The sequence below is a fragment of the Plectropomus leopardus genome, chromosome 18 (genome assembly GCF_008729295.1).
Source record: "Plectropomus leopardus isolate mb chromosome 18, YSFRI_Pleo_2.0, whole genome shotgun sequence".
In the NCBI taxonomy this organism is placed as follows: domain Eukaryota; kingdom Metazoa; phylum Chordata; class Actinopteri; order Perciformes; family Serranidae; genus Plectropomus; species Plectropomus leopardus.
Window position 1 is genome coordinate 11,683,666 of NC_056480.1, and position 20,607 is coordinate 11,704,272.

Here is a 20,607-nt window from a genome sequence, read left to right on the forward strand (position 1 = left end):
AATATAGTTTTCCTTTTCCTTTTTTTTTAAAAGATGTTTTGGGGCTTTTTGCGTCTGTTTGATAGGACAGCTTAAGCATGAAAGGGGGAGGAAAAGGGAATGACATGCAGCAAAGGGCCAAGGTTGGAATCTAACCTGCTTTAGCAAGGACACATCCTCTGTACATGGGGCGCCCACTCTACTATCTGAACTATCGGGCGCCCCAATATAGATTTTCTTTTGTTTAGTGGCAATTCTCATTGATTTTTGGAGTGACTGAACTAGGACTATCAGCAACCAACGGTTATTTTGGAGCTTAAATTATCAGTCGACATAAACCTAACCAGTAACATTTTTAGTAATAGATTAATCATTAGAATCATTTTTAAGGCAAAAAAATATGGACAATACACAAAATAATCCTGGTCCTAGCTTCTCACATTATAATATTTATCCCCTTCCCAGGCACAAATATTGACATAACGTTACAAAAACTTATGTCTGCCCGTCATTCATGTGACATATTTACATCACCTTACATACTTATTTTAACCCAAAACTTTATGTTTCTTTTTAGATTATTTTTGGACTTTTATTGCCTTTAATAGACAGGACAGTTTGAGTGTGATGCGGGGGAGAGAGAGAGAGAGAGAGAGAGAGAGAGAGCGCGACACACAGAGAGCGGAACAGGCAGCGGAAGCGCGCCCGCGGCCGCCGGCGCGAGAACACAACCTCTGTATACAGGGCACCGCTTTATCTACTGAGCCACCAGGCGCCCTGTTGTTTCTTTTTTTAAAACAAACAAATTAATCTCATCACCTAAACCTTACTACAACCATTTTTCAACTTTAACAGTACAGACCCTTGAATAAGGTCTAGTATGTCAGATTGTTGTCTTTAGTCCTTTTGAAGGCTTGGTGGTGAGACTTGTGTGCAGGTGGAATACTTTAAACCGTTATAGTGCACGATTTATTTTCAGATAATGTTACACTGGAGAACAGATTTATTTTTCACTCGAGGCATTCCACTTGCCTGAATATAGAGTTAACTTGCTCAGGGCAAGCAATATGTTGAGTTCTGTTACAGAAGAAAAAAGTCTTTGGTGGACACCAGAGCTGACTGTTGAAAGTCAGAGGCTTGAATCATTGAGACCCTCAGTTGACTGACGTTGCTTTAATTAAAGCAGTCATTTTTTCTGTGCAGTATACTTTTGGGGACATTTTGGTCCCCAGATTTTGCTGCAGAGTAAGTGCTCTCGACTTTTCCGATGCTCTTTGCAGCTGTGGACATGCTGCAGCGGCACAGAGGGAGAGAGACACCACACCATAGGGTGAAAAGGTGGTGAATTTACAGCGCACATATAGTTAATGTGCTGCTGTCTCTAGCTTTTGTGGATATCTAGTGTCGGCAAAAAATGTTGTTGCGCATTTGCAATCCAGCTTGTTTACTAAATTACATGAATGCTGCTGTCACATTGAGTGTCCTGCTGAGCCTGTTAAAACTTTGTATGGAAAACAAAATGAATCATCGAATATTTGTGCTAGAAAGCCAACAACGCTAGTATTCTACAAGTAGAGTGCACTCACTGCACTGTGGCAATTAAGTTAGTCTAGAAGAGGTAGATTTTTTTCCTCATCAATCACTCCATTGGTTTATGTAGGTAGAATTTCAGTCTTTTTTTGTTGTTGACTACAGCGCTACATCGGCATAAGTATAAAAGGTATGAGAAAATTATCTGATGACCTGGGATAAGAGCACTTTCTAATATCCACTGCTTTACTTTATTTTCTGAATGTCTCGAGGTTTTGGACTCTTTGCCAAACTAAACCAGACCTTAGAAGGTGTCAGCAGGCACTGTGGGAAAATTGTAATGCGCATTATTTTATTCATTCATTCTTTGAGTTGTTTTTATTTTATGGTTAAACAAGACAGGAAAAAAAAAAATCAAATTCTTTAACTAGTAATGAATGTGAAAACAATTCAGTTTATATTTGTTTGCATTCCATTAGTGTTTTTTGCTCAGCTGACAGCCAGTTAATGTTATTATATTTTTATTATATGTTATTTATTATATTTTGTAGATCAAATTATTGTTTCAGTAAAATTATCTGTAAAATGTAAATGTAAAATATTGGCAATTTGCAATATTATAAAACAGAGAAAAGCAGTAAAATTTCACATCTGAGAAGCTGAAATCAGAGAATGTTTGGCATTTTTTAAAGATCGTTAAGGGCTTTTTTTCCATTTTCTGTCAATCCACTTATCATTCTAGCGGGAGAGCAGATGCGCAAAGAGCGAGAATAACATTAATACAGCAGGTAGTAGTGGCATTTTTAGCAGTGTTAAGTAAGTGTGTCGGCCAGCCTCGGCAGATTTGCTGTATGGACAGAGCTGATTTGAATTGTTAAAACAGGGTGCAGGCATATGGGCCTCCAGAAGCACATGCATATGCAACAGATGACAGTTTCATCTGTGTTGACCCAAAGTCAAGAAATCCTCCAAAGTCAAGGCAGCCTTCACATTCAGTCACCCCTACACTTCCTGACATCTTTAACATTGCCTTCTGAAACTCCAGATGAAAACACAAAACGTCCCAGGTACCGTGGGACTGTTTTAAAGACACCAGAATGAATCTGATTAAAGTTCCTGTAACTTTATAGGAGCATAATTTCTGTCCTCTCTCTGCTGTTCATTACAGTGATGGACGTATAAAGTAAATGCTGAATATATAGAAGTAGTATTCAGCTTCCCAAGCATGAAAAACTGCTGACGATCAAATATCTGCCTATCTGTGAACCTTTGTATTTTAGCATCATTTCCTGCAGCTGATGTTTCAGACCTGATCAAGTGCATCAGACTTTCTCACGGAAGAGGAAATTATTGCAGACAACTTAAGAAATACCATCTGATTCAGCAGCAACATTTCTCCAGAAACAATATCCCTGTCCCATGAACACACTGATAAAGATACAGTAGGCAGTTTTAGTCTGGCAAAATTTGGCAAAAATCCTATAATAATCTAAGCATATTGTAATTCAAGTGGACTGAGAAAAAATTTGAATTTTGCCCTTTGGCTCTGTTTTCTGGCTTTATAGAATCTGGCCGGTGACTGGAGACTTTGACTGATCGCAGGTCATATCAAAGACAGGGCGGTCCTATTGGCTGTTCTACAAATAGAGATGTGTGTGCATGTCCCTTCAGTCAAAGCCAGATTTTATGGCAGAGAATCCTGCAGATAAAATAACTATTTTAGCAGTGGCAACAACTGTCTACACTCCAAAGCAACCCAAAAATAAGGAAGACAGACTTATCAGGAAGAAAGGCTTAAAGAGAGTCTGACACTAAATTAGATAAAATACGTGTCAGTATCGGCAAAGCATTTGTTGTATCTAAGGATGTATTGTATTGTACTGTATTCCAAGTTACTTCCTGCGGCTACATGCCGAAGTGTTTTTAGCCTCTGTACTTTTCACATTGAATATTTGAAAAAAGGGGAGATTTAAATCAGATCCTTGGCGTTTGATTGGACTGGTAAAACAGGGATGGACTTAGAGTTGAGCACCATACGAAGCCACGTTTCCTCGAAATGGTGTGTTAACAGGCTTTGAAGTACGTTTTGTCCCAGATGGTGTGTATGTCAGAGATGTTACCATATCAGTAACGACGTGTATACCTGCTGTATTGAAAGGCAATGCACTTGCATGACAAAACAGGATGTTTAACACACAACTGTTTCTATGTAAATAATCATTTTGCTTCGTCTTGTCGAGGCGGAACATCCCCCGTTGTTAGATTAGGAGGAGCATGAGGGAAAGAAGAATGGATTGGACCTCAGCCACATTGCTTTGGAAATGAAAACAAAGGTTTTGCTGGCTGATATCAGAACAAACAACTCTTTTTATCTGTCTCACTGCTCAGTTAGCTGCTACGACCCACAAACAGTCAAGTGCAGTTTTATAGGACCGGTGTGGCTAGCTAGTCGACCAAATTCTCTATTGTTGAAGGCCTCTGAGTGCACGATAAGTCACCAAATTTTCAAAATTGTGATTCAGGAGGAGAAAAGACAGCAATTTCGATGTAAAATACAAGTGATTTTTTAAAACATATATTTGGCATATAGTAAGAGATAAATAGACAACTTAACACAGGCACACAGGATTAAGAGTGGAAAAAAAAGCACTGGGTGTTTAAACACGTCTTGTTCAACTTCCTAAGAGCACTGTCAAAATTGATCACCTAATTATAATCAGTTTAATGAACTGCAAAGCACTTTGAATGGGCAAATTTGAAGTAGCAGAGGACATTATTCTTATGTCAGAAGACAAGAAAAAATTGCACAACCAAAATAATGAAAGCAGCATTCTCCCCCTACAGCAGCCTATATTTCCATTCATGCTAACTAGATGAAAATATGAATCCAGAAAAACACTTCACACACAGCATGTGTGCAAGTGGAAATTAGCCCCACTATTAACATTTGTTAATTTCCAGCTTGTCCACTGCTGGATGTTATAAATTGTCAGGAGATTTACTGGTGAGAGAAGATGAGACTCAGGATGGTCAGTTATACTTAAAGTATATCAATATACTTTTAAATCCAGTGCTGTTTTCCAGCAGTGCCACATTATCTGATCATTTTTTGGGACCAAAAAGTTCTGGGGACTCTGTGAGAGAAATGCTCACTGGGGAGCTCCTCCAGCAACTACATTCCTTCAAGGTTTGTTTTTTCAAGGTTTTTTTTTTACAGTTTGCGTTCATACTGCCAATCGAAACGCCAAAAGTGAGGTACTGTAAGCTGACTGGCAGCATCACTTTAACTTTGATGAGTCAAAATCATGTGTTTCCACATATATGCTCAGCATAGCCTGGACTTCAATGTCGGTCCAATAGTTCGTGTTTTTTTCCTTTTTTAATTTTTTTTTGTTACAAGCTGTTTTGTGTTGTCTGTTGTTTACACAGAGTTTTAAAATGGCACTTCCCACTGCTGCAATGGCTTTGTTCAACCAAACAATGTGCACTTATGTCTGGACTAATCACACTTTTGCCACTTAAATTAATCACTAATCACTAAAGGAAAAAAGTCAAAATTCTCTGATTATTTACTCTATGACGGTAGACTTTATATCTTTGGGTTTTGGAGAAAAAAGACAATTGAGGACGTCATCTTAGGCTTTGAAAAACACTGCTTTTCACAATTCATTGACCAAACGATCAGTCTATTAATCGAGACATTAATCTACAGATGAATCGACAATTAAAATTGTCATCAGTTGCCACCCTGTGTAGAATTAGGTTCCCAGAACTGAAGAAAATGGACATATAGAGTATTTCTGCATGACAAAAAAAATCATTAGTTTAACAGATTGGTGGATTTTGACTTTAGATGTAATGTTTTTATGCTCTGAGCCTTACAAGGAATCTTACATTCACCCGCATTATATTAAGGTGGAGACAGATATCTCAGAGACATCTTAAAACGTGGACAAATAAAACCAGAACTATCTGTTTGACTAGTAACAGCAACAGCAGAGGTAAAGTTTTGCAGCCAGTATGCAGAACACTTTAGAAAATGACATCTTAACATTATTTTGCATAAGCCTTGAAATGACCAGAAAGAAAGACGGCTTGAATCTGCACCCGTGTCGTCAGCGCTGACAGGCCTTTAGGGATGAGGACAAAACTTTGAACCGTGAACACTCCTCCCCCCTCTCTTTTACTTGTTGGGTCCTGAGGCCTTGACACAGCAGGATTAGTTTGATGGAACTGGTTTGACAAGCGGGAGACCATAACCTCTTTGAATAAAACACAATTCAGAACGCTCACATTGTAAAAAGAAACACTCCTCTATCTGAACTCGCAGCCCTCTCTGCTCCCTGTTATTCCACCTCAAGCCCACAGGCAGGGATGGAATGGATGAATAAACTCACCACTTTCACCTACAAATCTGATTTCTTAACAAATCAAATATTCTTTTACTGAATTTTCATTGTTCTCAGGAAATGCTTATCAAACACCAGGACCCCGACATACATAAATAATGTACAAAAAGAATGTACCTTCAACAAAGAAACTAATGTACATATTGTAGAATGTGAGCTTCCACTGTTGCTTTAAATCAGATGTTACTGTATGCAGACTGGAGTATTTATGTGTACATGACATAACATGTCTTAAATGGAAAAGAAAAAAAAACATTAACATCCAGCAATAGCAATAACACACATTCATTTATTTGTGACAGGATGCCGCCACAAATAAATGTTTGCAGCTGGACTGGTTGTTAGGAGTGCTTTTGGAGTGTATGTAACTCGGTTATTCATTGCACACTTAGGGCAGTGACGACGCAGCAGAACATCGGGTGCACTGAAAGTGAAACTTAACTATTCAGTTTGCTAGGTCTAAAAGTTTATATTCACGTACAAACTGCTCTCTTACCCGTCCGTAGGATCTGATCAGCTGTGAATGGACTGACAAATCAATTATCCACTGCCCAAGTGACAAACTGCTGCAGGGGAAAAATCATCAGTCAGAGCTGAAGTTTAGTCTTGGCACTGAAACCATTCAGCAGCTTTATTCCAAACATATTAAGATTACGTTTAGGAAGTAATTAGGCCTGCCCCTTGAAAGTCAGAGACTTGAATCATCAATCATCAAGTGAATTTACAGCTCACAGCAAGTTAATACACTGCAATCTCTGGCTTTTATTTGATATCTAGTGTTGGCAAAAAAATGTTGTTCATTTGCAATCCGTTGTTAGCTGTTAGCTTGTTTACTATTTGATGTGAATGCTGCTTTCACACTGACTGTCCCGCAGAGCCTGTTCAGACTTAAAAACCTCATATAGAAAACAAAACAAATCGTCCAATATTCATATTGAACTGCCAAATGCAATTCGACTGACATAATCCTGAGTCGGGTACAGCCCTTTAGTGTAGTTAGTAACAGTGTGGGGTCCATTCTCACTCTGACAGCTTGATAGACCATTGCAAATGGGCGGGGCTTAGCAAAGAGTCAATTACATTTCACAATTATCTGCCACTGCATGAAGACTCATCAGTCACATATCAAGGAATTGGCCATTTTTAGCAAATGGTTATACAGTTGAATTTGGTTGAATAGACTCTGCTCTTTCTTCTTGTACAGTAGAACTAATCCCACTTAAACACAGTGGAGAAGGCTAATAGTGAGAAGTGTCAGATTATAATGGCTTTACTGTATATCTGCATGAATATGATTTGGCATTACGAGTCAGCTGGTAGCCAAGCAGCTGATATATAATCCAGTGATTGTGAAGCATGAATGAAGTGACTTCAGTCCTTTATGCATGATTTTGTCACATCAGTACCAGAACTGAGAATTGTGGACGTGAATGGCGGTTAGATCTCCTGCTGACAAAGCTCAGCCCGCACACATTTGTTCTAGCTCTTTTCCAATTTCTCATTTAAATCTACTATTTAGAACACCATATTCACAGGGATTGGTGCATGGATTTTGCTTCAGTTCAGTTTGAGGTCAAAACCCACCTTTTCTGTACAGTATATTCTTCTATATACACAACTGACCCAAAAAAGACAGGAAAAGTGTATATGTGTAAGAGTGTGTGTGTGTGATGGACAAAATGAAAATGTTACAGCGCTTTGGATAAAAGCCATTTGCTGCCATTTACTACACCCAAAACTGATCTATTATATAGCACAACATGCTATTGATTAAATGTAATGACTCACAGCAGAGTGGTTCATACACCGCTGTAGGAGTTGTGCATTATGACATAAAAGTTGCTTCGGTCCACGTCCATTTATGTCTAATTGTGTGCAGACTCATGTTACAGGCACAGTTATAATAACTGGCTAATGTTTGTATTGTTCCACTCTTTGCTGAATTTTCACAGTAAAATGTGCGTCTGCCGGGGAGATTTGCTTTTTCTTTTCATTTTTCTTTTCTTTTAGGGCAGATTAATCCAATTTAAGGTAGTAGAGATGGAAACAGACATAACATAAAAAATGTTTTTTCATGCCCTGGTGAGTTTTAAGATTTCAGGCAATTTTGCCCTCCATAATTGTATTATTTCAGACTAGTGGAAAAGAAAGTTTTCAAAATACACATTAAAGTGTTTATTTTAATTCGCGTTTCTGTTTTGGAAATCGGTTCAAAGAGCACATATTTAATTGAATATGGCCTCATTTTCATGTTTAAAAATAAAGTTTAAATACAAAAAAGTATTATCATAATGTAAGAAATCACCTCGGGAAGTTTCATGGTGATATCTATTCGTTAAAGTTTTTACTTCACCCACCTGTAGTGTTATTTTTGCTCAAAAATGTATGAGATTTTACAATACATATGGGACATTTTGTTAAAATGTTTTTTTGTTTTGTTCTTATCTATATTCTGAAGGTTTTAAGGGCAGAGTTTTTTCATATATCATTTATAGCCTGATTTATATAACTGTTTATTCCTAAAAATGATGAGTATTGATTTTTGTAATGGCTGCTGACAGTCATCTCTGATTTATGAAGTGATAAATACAGTTTCAGACAAAACATTTCAGAAAATTTGTAATACAAAAAATATTTTTCTTTGTGTATGTAATCAACTAAGTTTCATGGTGATATCACTTAGTTAAATTTTTTACCTTATTCACCTGTAGTGTCTCCCTTGAAGTCTGACTTTTAATTCAGTACATGTGATACCGAAGGCCACATGCCTGCTGTGAGCTGTGAAAAAACAGCTCAGGTCTGGACCTGATTTGGAGATAATTACAGATATCTGTTCCGGTGTTGAATTGTCAAGGTGCAGGGTGGGTATGTGTTTGCAAAAACTTAAAACTTAAAAAAGTTTTTCAATGACATTTCTCGTTCTTTTGCTGAGTATGGAATGAATAATTGTGTTGTGTTAATGCGTTTTCTTTTTTGGAAGTGCTCAGCGTGAATTGTCAGAAGGTAATTTGCACATTGGTTTTGAGATATCCTGCTGACTAACAGACAAACACAAAAATGTGACTAAAAATATAAGCTCTTTGGTGCAACTATGCATTATGCAAGAGTTTATAAATCTGGTAACAAGACTGCATATTCATATTTCTGCATCTGTGGATACACTTATTTTGAGATCATACATTTGCTAGGAGTTTATGTGTCTATGAATAGTACAAATAGTACATATGTAGGTTTAATACATAGTTAAATGCACATTCAGTTGTCATTTACATTTTCTTGGTGGTGGTTTGCTGTTTGTCTTAGTTATCTTCCTTGTTGATTTCCCACTACATCCGTCATACACAGCAGTGCTTGGCCCAGCAGCACCCTCCTCAGATCTCATAAGCCTCCTCCTCCCAAGTGCTTTTCATATTTTTATTTACTCCCCGCTGTCCGCTGCTGTTGCAGGACGGTGATGATAAAGAGCCCAGTTGAGTTGACAGTTTACTGCAGAGATAGAGCGCGAAAAGAGGACATGGATCTGCTGGGCCCTTTCTCTGCCTGCGTTCTGCCTGTCACCGTAATCTATACAGCTCCCCCCGGTGCTAACACACACTCCATAATGTGATTTGTCAACATTGTACAACATAAAAGAAGCCCGAGCGCTAATAGAGAGAGAAAAATCAAACAGAGAGGGTCAGCGCCGCAGAGGTGTGACGGGAAATAGATATGACTGTTATGCCCCGACATCCCTCTCCTCTCCCTGCAGCGCAATCTGCTGCTCAACTGTTGATACCACTTCATGTCTTTTTCACTCATCAGTAGATGGCCAGTTAAAAGAAGGGACGGGATTTTTGTGTGTATTTCCTGGAGTGTGCTTGTGTTTGGACAGAGCTCAGGTTGTTGAGGACGTGTGAAGTGAAGCAACAGTATGTGTGTCACACACTATTGCTGAGGGTGAGCTGCTGTTTGAGGAAGTAATCCTTTCTAGTGTTTGTCTAGAGAGTTAACACTCACTGCTAAAAGACTTTTCTGAGCCATGATTGATGGTCTTTTATTCCTTTGGAGTTTTGTCTAAATTTGCCATTAAAGGTACCCTGTGGAGCTTTCATTTATTTTAACACATTTGCTTACTTGTTGTGAAATGTGGAATGACACATTTCAGCACTGCATTATTTATTACAGTTAGAGAAAACTCAAAAGATTTTGTTTTTACTCACAATTGGAATTGCATTGTTATAATAATAATTATTATTATCATCTGCTTCAAACCCAAATACAATTCTGAAAACACCCTACAGGAGCACCACTTTATTTTTTATTGTCTTTATTGTTTTGTTTTTATTTTATTTTACATTAATTTAAACAGTTGACAACCTTCCTCTTGCTGCCTTGGCAGTGCCGTGCAGCCATCCAGCCATCTGCCAGCACATAATAACACTGCAGACAGTCCTGTCCGGCCGTGCTCTCAGCTGATGTCGTCCAATGGCTTAGAATGCAGAAGCGGTGGCATTTGGCATTTGGATCTTATGTTGAAAGCCCTGCAAAAGCCGCAGTATTTGACGACTTCAGAATGAGAAAAGGCTGCATAAATTAGATTTAAGTCTCCCTTGTCAGTCAAAACTTGTTTCCGTTAAAATCACAACCAAAAATACAAAAAGTAAAATTTTTACACACAATTTGAGCTTTGTAAATACCTTGTATTAGCATCACAAAGAATAATATATGTAATTATTTGTACAATGCAAAAAGTTTCCTTCCTGGTTTCCTCTTGAAGCTTGACTCAGCACCTGGTTAGCCTAGCTTAGCATTAAGACTAGAAGCACGGGGAAACAGCTAGCCTGGCTTTACTGAAAATTCAAAAATATGGCTACTAACAAGTTCAAGTTCTTTATTGTCATGTGCAAAACGTTTCAAGCAAAGACGTCAGTGGCAATACCAGTGTGTAAGGTGTTATTTAGCAACCTGTTGCTGTTTCCAGCGGCTTTTAAAGCCCCAACCGTGTGTGTTTTTTAGGGATCTGTCACTGTTTTTCCAGCAGCTTTTCAGCTCCAAACGTGGGCGTTTTTGTTAGCGAGCTGTCACTGTTTTTTCCTCTTGGATAGTGCTACCAAGAGTGCATTTTAGCATTTGCATGATCTTTACCTTACCACATTTGGACCCTAGCATTGTTTAAACATTAAGAAACATAACGTTTCAATGTATCCACTGCATAATGACATACAAAGTGTCTGTAGTTTGCAGAAATGTGCAATGTCAACATTTTCTGCTGATTTGGCTGCATGGCTGATGCACACTTTCTTCAGCCTTTCATCTGGTTGGATTTTGGGATCCGTTAGGGGCCCTAATATCCTGAGATGGGATGGTCCTCATTAACAGAAGGTGCAGCTGTGCAGTAACGTGTTTTTTTTTTTCTACCTGCACTCACTTTTTCACATCGTAGAAACAGACAGCAGAGAACAAGTCGAGGCTGACATCCTGCAGGAGGGGTTAGGGAGCATAAAATATTGTACTAAGTTTAAGTGCAGGTCTTCTTTTGAAACTCTGCCAAAGTAAAAATTGCGTAACTGGACAAATAAAAATGCTAGGATTAAAATAATTTTTTTTTTTTTTTTAAAAAAAGCTCAATTTACATGTATTCATAAGATAATAAAAAACAAAAACATGTTTTATAGGATTCTAAAATCAGTATATATTACAAAAAAAACATGTATAAACAGGATTCCAGCTCTGCCAGCAGAAAAGGTCCCCTCTCAAACAGTCCAAGTAATGTGTGAAAAGTCAGTATGAGAGCACAGTGCAGTCTGACTGACACACAGACTGACCTGAATTCAGACTTCAAAGAATTCAAACTCTTACAAAAATGAACTAACTCCTTTCCTGCTTTTCCAGTTTGCATCATGGCAGCTTCATAAAAACTCTTTTACTTGTTACACAATCTGTTTACCTAAACCAAATCCTAAACCTAACACCCTGCAGAAGGCCTGCAAAAATGTCCTTACTTTGGAAACGCACTACTGTTACTGTGAGTCCAGGCCTCGCTGTGCAGGATGGGACAGGTCAGCAACAGGTCTGACTCTGTGTGGTGTGTGCTAGTGTGTAAGTGAGCAGGACGGCGGCCTCCCATCGGAGAGTGAGAGAGCTTAAAGATGGCTTCTGATCACTCCGGGGGCCCCCGCCAGGTCCGGGTCCGAAAGATGAGTGCTCAATGGCGAGCGGCAACCTGAAGAATAGGGCCACAGTGGGGCGTCTGTGGAAGACTGGGTGATCTGAAACCTCCTCATTCTCTCCTCCGTTGTCTTTTTATGCCTCTCACTCGGTCTCCGGTTCTCTGTCTCTGCAGCTATTCAGAGCAGGTTGGGTGAGTCACACAGCTCCTCTGTTCACTCGCTATCTCTCCTTTTTTCTTCCTCCTCTTGTTCTCTTCCTCTTTTTTTCTGCCCTCTCCCTTCTACTTTTCCCCTTATTCGCCTTTCAATCTCTACTGTATCTCCTGGTCCATCTGTGCACTTCAGGTACTTGGATGGACAGATAAGCACTGATTGGGTTTCGGGGGTGGAGAGGAGGAGGAACAGAGAAGAGTGGGGGTCTGAGAGAGCTGTCTCTTGTTTTCCGTGTTGTAGCTGTTGACTGCTGCTCTGTTTGTGCCTTATCTGTTGAGGTTTCACATTTGCCACAGTAACAATGCAGGGCTTTGTGCACCCCGGGCTCCTTTTTTGTCCTGTTGTTCTGTTGCCTCAGTTCATACAGCAGGTGAACCACAACATCACCGCTCCCCCCATTTTATGTTTAAAAAAACAAAAACAAACTGGCACATGTAGTAGGTTCTTGATGTGTTCACAGGAAGAAGGGTTGAGTTCCTCTTGTTTTTGTTGTTGCCTGAAAATCTGTAATCTCAAAATTGTGGACTTGTTATTGTTATATCAGTAATAATTTGTTTTCAATAAGTAATCTTAAAGTTCAAGGGAAAGTCAATGTGTTATTATGTTGTTATTTTTATTATCCTGTACTAATTATTTGTCCACACTGGCCGCTGTTTAAAAGAGGTTGACAAGGTCTTGCTTTAATACTAAAAGCTGCTCTCTGCCAGCTTTGAATTTTGGCATCATCTGTGTACACAACTGCTAACTGCATTGGCCTTTGCCTTTAGTTTATTGATCCTTTCTGGTCGACAATCTGCAGGGCTATTTACTCTATTTAGGACCTTGCAAAGTTACCCATCACTAGCTGACTGTCTATAGATTTTCAATATCCTTTTTTAAGCCAGATGCTATTATTACCCAAGTGTCTGTGGCCACCAACAATGCTAGTTACACCGGGGATGTAAATAGCCAATAGCTGCATTTCCATCAAAGGCTTTTGGTTTAGTGCCTATGGAACCAAAAGTATCACCTACAAACAGGTACCTAGACCCTAGATCTGTTTTGTGTTTCTACCACAGACAGTACTCTTACATGTGGGAGTCTGCACCCTGTTTATTGTCCACAGAATGGGGCTGCAGGCTGCAGTGAGAGTCTTTCTCTATGGGATATGAATAAATAGCAGGTTTTCGCAATGTCTCTTGTCAGGAAAGAGCAGGGGTTTAGTGCTGCTGGAGGACAAAGATGCTTCCCCAAGTGTTTTTTTTTCTCTACGAGAGGATTTGAATATATGCAGCTAACATAATCCAGTTTAAATTAATATAATTTATAATGCTTAAAGATCCACTCATTACTAAAAGTGTATATCATCCAAGAGAGACAATAACAGATAGCGTGGTCAAAGTTGTCATATTGAAATTTAAGGTGTGTTGATAGGTGTCATGAGTCATCAACTAATGCATTGAGTAATATTACAAGTTAATGTTCCACCTTAAAAGCTGCCAGCAGTTGGCCCAGTGAATTAAATTCTTTTTTCTCAGTGTACAGCTGCTGCTAGAGGCTACGAAACATCTTTGAATTTTGTAACTGGAGTTTAAAAAAGCTGGATAAAGACAGGGAGAGGAGCCAGCATCAGGGCAAGGCTGACCCAACTTGGACTGAGAGCTGTTCCTCTACCAAGCCGTCTTCTTGCTATTGTTCGCTCACAGGAGAAAAAAGTGGATGTGATGTGTTTGAGGCTCATTCAGCAACGGTAAATCAGAGACTGCTCTGTGCAGATCTTCACAGCGACATGGTTAACCCCTAAATGAAAAACTCAATAGTACTGTCATAAGAGACTGTATAAAGGGTACTTCCACACAGTTCTTTCAGACTTGGTAGTTACTTCATAAGGAGTCACAAGATTAAGTAACAAGATGGAAGAGCAGAAAAACGAATTCACAAAATTGCATTTGTTCTTTGCATTTTAGGTGATTCGGGCACTGTTATTCAAACTAATGCAACTGCAAGCAAAAAAGGCAGCCTTTAAATGGGCTACATTTAGTAGATCACTGACGGGGGGTAAGATGTAGATGTTGCTTTGCTTTTAGGAGTCACAAGCCTAAAGAGTTTAGAGCCACTTCTCTCAGAAATTCAAAGGCAAAAGACTTATATACTTTTTGTTTTCAACCCTGTATAGTGTATCCTTAACATAAAAATCACATAAATTATATGGGACACGAGCATTTAGGGGACCTGTTTTTCGTCGTCCTCTTTGGCACCCATTCGTTCCGGCAGCCCAATACCCTCCCTGAACTCTATGGTGTCTTTCCAGTGAACTGCAGGTGTAAGTAATAGCCTGAACTGGATAAACTGGATAAATATCAACCCCCCCCTTCCCTCCTACTCTCCACTCTACCTCTCCTCCTCATTTTTCTGGAACCCCCCCAGGGTCTCCAGCGTCCTCTCCACTTTCCACGGCAGTGATAAGATGTCGACACGATTAAGAGCGAAAGCTAATCTGCCGCTCTGCCTCTCTCCCCTCGGCTGTGCTGAATGCTCAGGCAACACAAAACGCTGCAGCCGAGTCCAAAGAGTCGGACAGCCAGTCGATGGCAGGAACAGAGAGAGAGAGAGAGAGGGAGGGAGGGAGGGAGAGAGAAAGAGGAGGAGGCCAGGTGGACAAGGGGTTGGATTGTAGCTAAATAATTAATGGGCGGCACTTTCGTTTTTTAATCTGTAAATGAGAAGGCCTAAGATGGCGGGGCCGTTGCTCTGACACCCTATCCCTGGCCCATTAAGATAACAAGATGTTGGATAATGATCTCGGTTAAGGTGCAGTTTATCAGTCCAGGGGGAAGTGGCCTCGTCTCCCAGGTGGCTGGGCCTGTGTCCCCTGGTGCCCCAACATTACATCTCAACATGGCCTTATCTAAAGAACAGAATGGAGAGACACTATGGCGAGAGAAAGTTTATATAACCCCTTGAATCACCAGCAAATTGGCTTGATTTCTTTTAAAATCATGGGTCCAACTTGACAAAAAATGGCCCAAAAAATAGCAGAATAACAGTAAAAAGTTAGAAGTGAATTAAATGAAAATCAACCAAAAATAAAGGAAAGTAAAATACAAAAAGAGACGAGTAAATTGCCTTTAGAAAGTGCGGAAAAGGTAATAAAATAATATTTTTTTCTGTAACATAATTTCAGATAAATAGTTATAAGAATTATGATATAGTGTTCTGGACATTTTTTCTTTTTGTATTATCTGATTTCCTCACAGACAGTGGTCAAGCCATTTTCTTGTCAATCTTTACTATTTTCTTACCAAGTTGCTTATTGCCATTTTCCATGTTTTCAAAAGACATAAAACCAATTTCGAACCAGGTCGCAGAAGTTTAAATGCTTCTGAAAGGCGCTGGAATGCAGCACAACAAAACTGATGGCGAGCTAGGTTTCAGAGGGTTAATATAGCACCTTTCACAGAGCAAGGTCACAAATAGCTTCACTAAAGTAAAGTTGTTAAAAATAATACCATCAAGACAGTTAGCTATCCCTAATTTAACTAATATAGCTATCTAACTGAGTAAGTACACTCACCCCTATTCTTCATAGAGTTACAGGTGTGGGGTATTTATTCACTGTAAACTAGTGACGATAATTATGTTATTATATAATATATGAACATGACCTCAAGCTGACCTCCATACTGCCCATTGTGTTGTGTATTTGTTTGCATAAGAGTGTCAACAACATTTTAGGGGTTCAGGGGTTTCCTGACCGTGATAACACTTATACTTGTTGACTTGAGCAAGTCTGAAGAAAATTACAGAGCATTTCAAAGACGACCCAGCATAGCTTAACAGTAGCCTGCAGCTGTTTTTTTGGAGTGAACGACTCAAAGTCTTGATAGTCCTTAGTTTGGCAACCTCTGCCAGTGAGCCTAAAAGTCCATTGCTGAAAATGGCAAGATGGCCTGCAGCAATTGGTGAACTTGCCGGTTGGCAGGGTTGGGGGGTATCTCTCCGGATGTTTTCATCCCAAGATTTTTCTGCGGAGTGAGTACTCTTGACTGTTATGCTACTTTTTGCAGCTGTGGCCATGCAGGCAGCAGCACAGAGGGAGAGAGACAGAGACAGGCACCGTAAAGTGAAGAAGTGGTGAAAGAGCAAGTTAACACGATACCATCTCTGGCTTTTGTAGATATTTATTGTCTGCAAAACCGGTTGTTATTGTTAACTTGTTTTCTATATGACATGAATGCCGCTGTCACACTGAATGTCCCGCAGAGCCCGTTAAGTCTTTAAAACTTTTGTATGGAAAACAAAATGAGTCAAATATTCATTTTGAATAGCCAGATCTGTTTCAACTAGTATAATTCTGAGTCGGGTACCGCCCAAGAACTAATCGTTCTGCTGTGCCAGATGCTGCAGACAAATACTGAAGGAGGGTAAACTGAGTTTAGCAGCTCTGCCCTCTTCTGCATCCTTGTGTTCGAGGTGTGATTCATTCTCAGCGTGTCCCCACAGCTGAAACCTCTGATCCTATCATTTATTTTACCCCAGCAGCAGCAGCCCCCCTCCCCCCCGCTGCACTCTACCTAGGTAAACACCTTTGTACAACACGCAGCTCAAGGGTGTCCTTTGGTTGCACATTTATAAGCTTCAAATGAGTAAACCCGCAGGACACGCGCTGGCAAATATCAGAGCAGTCTACAGTCTCAGGTCAACACTTGTGTCCTGTGGCGGAGGAGAGGAATAAAAAAGAAAAGAGGAAGACAGAAGAGATGGAGGAAGGAGAAAAGAGAAGATACAGACGAGCAAAAAAAAAAATAACAGGAAGGAAAAAGAAAAAAATCAAGGCAATCGAGCAGATGTGATGATTGTGTGATTCTCCGTGATGATTGTGTGAGTCTTGGTGTCATCTCCGACACTGGTGTTTCCCCCGGAGGCTTGTAGAGATGAAGTGCTGCAAGTCATGGCATCTGTTCACTACTGCTACCAAGAAACCACTGGAGATACACAATGTTTCACAAACAACCTCTTCTAACCACACATTATACACACAATTGCAGTCTCTATACAGCACATACTTAACGTACACATAACAAAGGCTTGTCTTGTGACTCTTACATTCCTACCCTTTTTTACTCCATGAGTCCTGAAAAGCAGTGATCAAAACTTTTAAGGATATGAACAAAAAACATGGTGTATCAAGGTTCATAGGGTTCAAGGTGCTTAAAGTGCTTTGAGGTACTCGAATTGGACATCCAGAAATTTAAGTGCTGGAATACCTTGAAAATCAGACATTTTTAACTTGATCCTTAAAAAGTACTTGAATATAATTGAGGAGAACAGAAAGGTACATTATTTCATGAAACATATTAGAAAAATGTTTTAAACTAAAATGCTGAAAAAGAAGGCTCGCTTGCAAAAAAAGTATGAGCTCAGAGTGACAATGAGTTGGTACACGCCAGTAAATAGTCAGTGCCAAACCTGCAAAACATTTGCAATGGAGCAGTAATTTGGCAGTAAATAAGCAGCTGTGTGTCTTTGGGTGTGGATGGTGGAGCAAATTTTCATAATTCTCTTGGAGCCAATTGTTTAAAGTTTATTTTATCCTATCCTTATTTTATCCTTGAAACTAAAAATGAGTGGTTGAAGCCTGTGCATCTCCATCTTATGTGAAGTAATTTGAAAACAGAGTTTGCATTGTAGTAATCACTGAGTTCCCGCTCATATACCCGTCTGTGCAATGATAAGCAGCACCATTGATGCTCACTACATTGAAAATTCCATTTTAAGAAGTTTATAGCATGTTTCATGCAGATCTGTCGTCCCTGGTGCTTTGTTGTCCCTAAGACCTATTCACTGGGATATATTTGAATAACTGTCTTTTCAATAGAAAGCAGTTTCAAGTAAAATGGAGTATGGAGTTTCAAGGAGTATGGCCTTAATAGTCACTAATTTGGTAAAACATAAGTGTCATGGCAAAGAAAAAAAAATACTCACTATCAAAGGTACATCTCTGGTCAGAAAAAAAGTATGTGTTTTCTTACACACCAGTATACTGTATATATTTGACACATCCAAACTATGGATGAGGAGAGTTTAAATGAGTAGCATTGCAGCTCAGGCCTTGAACTGTCAACAAATCTTCCCTAAAGAGCTGAAGCTCACAAAATGCAAATCTGTCTTGAGAATAGGTCTGCAGTAAGTGCACAACACACAAACTGCAGCTGCTCAGGCTCCCAGTATAACCCCCAGCACACTGTGTAGCACTTATCACACACACATAGATTTCCAAGGCTAAGTGACCTGCATGCTCTCAGCTTTGAATGACATAAGTACCTGAGTAGCCTTGGGTTCTCTACCCAACCTGAACACACTTATTTGGCAGCTGATGGCAATGCAGGCCGCTTCCATGGTCATCCATCAGATCCTGGGGGTAATGTCTATAAACACACTCGACTTACATCAGCCAGGATAAAGGCCTCTATTAAGAAAATGAATAATACCAACTTGGGGGGGGTGACCTCAGGCCGGTCACGTGTCATCAAGACTGACACCCGATTGGCTGCATTGGTTTGTATCTGTGTTACTGAGGAGGCGGTCCGGAGGTTGACGGATGCTCGAGGCCGAGGCGAGATGGGCTACAGAGTCAGCCGTTTCAGTCCTGTGATCTAATCTGTTACCCATCATGCATCCTGCTTCACTAATGAAAAGGCAAGGTCCCATCCGTCACAGGCAGCTATGGTAAATGGAATTTTAACCCCCCCACCCCCTTATACTGAATGAAGCTCCTCAGGCACAAATGCCTGCAAACATGTGCAAAAGGCCCTGGATGATGGACGATCATTGCAAAAGACCCCAGAGCAACGGCAAATTAATATCAAGAGGCAAAAAATCAGTGACGACTCCTGCTTATTATAGATGCTCCTCTGCTTTCTGTCACTTCGCTCAGCAACAAATGAAGAAAAGCTCAGCTGAGCCTTCGTTTCTGTGTATCAAGACTAGCAAAGACGATCCACATTGTCTTCATGACCGCTCTCCTATAAGGGGCGGCAGTGAACATGGCATGTCACACCACATGTTTCCATTTGATTTTAGTTGGAGGGGGCTTAAAGGATCATTTCTGTAAAAAAAAAAAAAAAAAAAAAAAAAAAAGAAAAAGCATAATAGCTACAGAATAAATATTAGGTGTGTGCATACTATGCTGGCCTTGTGCAAATTTCTTTTTGTAAAGATATGTTTTGGGCTTTTTTGGCCTTTATTGGATAGGACAGAGAGTAAGTGCAAAGGGCCGAGGCTGGATTCACACTTCATCCAGTGAGCCACCAATGCCCCAGCCTTGTGCAGATTCTTAAAGGAAGGCATTATCCTGAAAGCTGAAATAATCTCTCATGGTCAGACAATTATTATAAAAGCACTGAGGTCTCATATGTTTTGTGATAAGCTACTGCTGAAAGAGACTGAAAGAGATCAATTTATATAATATTAAAGGAAGCAAGGTCCTCTTGTAGTGATCATAGACCATACTTCAGTGAAATATGAAAAGAAAAATGGGTAACACTTTCTATGAAGACCACATCTATAACGCATTATGAAGACATCCATAGTGAATTATAATGCATTCATAATGCTTTATGACTACGCTCATAAACACACATACTGTTTACTGATGCACCATATCAATAGGCATAAAACATTATATATGTGACTTCTAATGAATGATAAGCATCAAGTGTCTTATGGATGCTTTTGACTAGTTATGCACTATAGGTTGAATGATGGGGGTTATAATTCTTTATACATACCAATACTAACTGTAGCCATCCCTTCTCTCTTCACAGAGCCCTTCCACTCCACAAGTGTTTATCGAGCAATATGTTTTCTCACTTGTTTACTTGTATCTCTTTTAACACCGAAACACTGAATGAGCCCAATTAGTACCCGTTACTGAACCGCTGTTCTGCTGAATTATTATGAAAGCATTCTTTTCAAAGAGAAATGTCTTTGGTCTTCTACAGAGGCTCAATGTCACCTTCAGACATGGTGCTCCCCACCCACAGCTGAACCAAAGTCCTCTGTTATTCTTCTGTACAGCACCAGCCGCCTCACTGTTTGATACCCAGAGGTTCTTCACTCTCTGTTCCCACTAGTGCTCTGTTTCTGAGCTTAAATCCAGCATTTGAAGCTCCACAGAGCTCCCAGCAGGGACACACCAACTCCCTTTTTCTCTCAGCCTTAATGGCAATGAAAAGAAAAAAAACATCCAGCACATTGTTATACAGGCTGTCGTGACATTATGATATCCAGTGGCAGGAGAATTTAAATGAAGCTGTGTGGATGTTTTAGAAAATAGGCGGCTACAG

The 20,607-nt window shown here is 39.7% G+C and overlaps 1 protein-coding gene across 1 annotated transcript in view; it reads left to right on the top strand.

The window, feature by feature from the left end:
- Positions 1-20,607, top strand: part of LOC121957629 (retinoic acid receptor beta-like) — an 80,505-nt gene that overhangs the window by 19,464 nt on the left and 40,434 nt on the right. The window lies entirely within an intron of this gene.